This window comes from Penaeus monodon, chromosome 33 (genome assembly GCF_015228065.2).
Source record: "Penaeus monodon isolate SGIC_2016 chromosome 33, NSTDA_Pmon_1, whole genome shotgun sequence".
NCBI classification, from domain to species: Eukaryota; Metazoa; Arthropoda; class Malacostraca; order Decapoda; family Penaeidae; genus Penaeus; species Penaeus monodon.
In genome coordinates this window covers 24,251,289-24,252,754 of record NC_051418.1, presented here as the reverse complement: position 1 = coordinate 24,252,754, position 1,466 = coordinate 24,251,289, and positions in this window count along the sequence as shown.

Below are 1,466 nucleotides of genomic sequence, written 5' to 3'. Positions count from 1 at the left end.
ATCTACTTGCTTTGACATATGAAAGCCTTCAGCACATCAGGGGCCTTGCAACCTTCAGAGCAAGAGCACTTGGCTCCCGAAACCCGCATTCCCCCACAAAATCCTCCCTGAACCTCCCATGCAACGAGCCTCGCTATCAAATGCCACAAGGCGAACCCATCAAAGGTTCAAGTTCAAAAACCTGCACCACAGCCAATGCGCGATGAGTTCGGCCTTCCTTGAACACACACATGCTTTAACGCCTCACATTCAAGCACGGATGTGCATGGTGCATGCATTGCCCCCACTGCAACACCCAGAGCTCTGCTCCTGCACTGCAACGGGTCTCCTAGCGTGCACGAAGGCAGATCCGCTACGCAATCACTCCACCGTTGCGTATGAGATGCCAGCGCAAGGGCGGGAAGCATGCAAAGCTTTCATGCGTAATGACTGCAATTATCTGTTCTCTCCCGTGGCCACAGGCGGGAGTCTTCCAAAGCCGCGGAAATGCACTGCGGATGACCCCACGGCACGGAGTTTCGGCAGGCGACGAGGTGGAGATTATATTTGTGCGGAAATGGCTCGTGTGGCTCATTCATGCAATGGTATGCGAGTGTTCAATGTGGTTAAATGATGCGCGGGGCCTAATGAACACCCGAAAATCTACGGAGGTGAAACCCCGGCTTCGCGACCGAATTTAACCGCAAACGCATCCAATTCGTTCCAATAATTTGGTCATGGAATTATCTGAAAACAATTTAGTGCGACACTTCGGACCTCAACAAAAACAAATTCAGTGCATAAACGAAATGAATGGTGCGCACCCACACAAACGCACAAACAAGCACCTCCCACGTCTCCGCCCACTTCTGCATTCACTCCGATCTTAGCATCTTAAAATTACCGGAATGTAAATTCTTACTCACCCTCGACATGATGTAGAGCAATTAATATATCCCGAGCATATCAAACACACCACACAGTCGAATCAATACTAGTGAGTTACGCGAGTGTCCGACAGAGGACTCTGCCTCCCGTCAACAGGCCCGCGAGGGGTCACATCTTTATCCTTTGCACTTGTAATCGTTATTTTTTCTCCGAATCTCCCTGTCTTAGGGCTGAAAGGTTAATTCATTATTTTTCATCTAATTCAATATAGTCAAAGATCCAATTTGCGGGATAAAACAATAAGAAATAGAAAAAAAAGATCAATGCATAGATGTGTTGCCTTAGTATCCTGCCGAGAGCAGGCGCGTGAAAGTCGCTCTGTCATGTCTGCGACAGAAAGAATCACTCGTTTGTTTCCTCTCGATTTTAGAGCACAGGAAATCCATGAAACACATTTCCTCAATGTCGTACTAGATTTAAGAACGATTTTAGGCATGAAATGTGTATTAACTAATTTAGAAATATCCGTAAGCGAAAATCAAAGACAGTTTAAAAGGTGTTTTGTAGTGGACTGGGGCGATAAACCTTATTAGAAGACC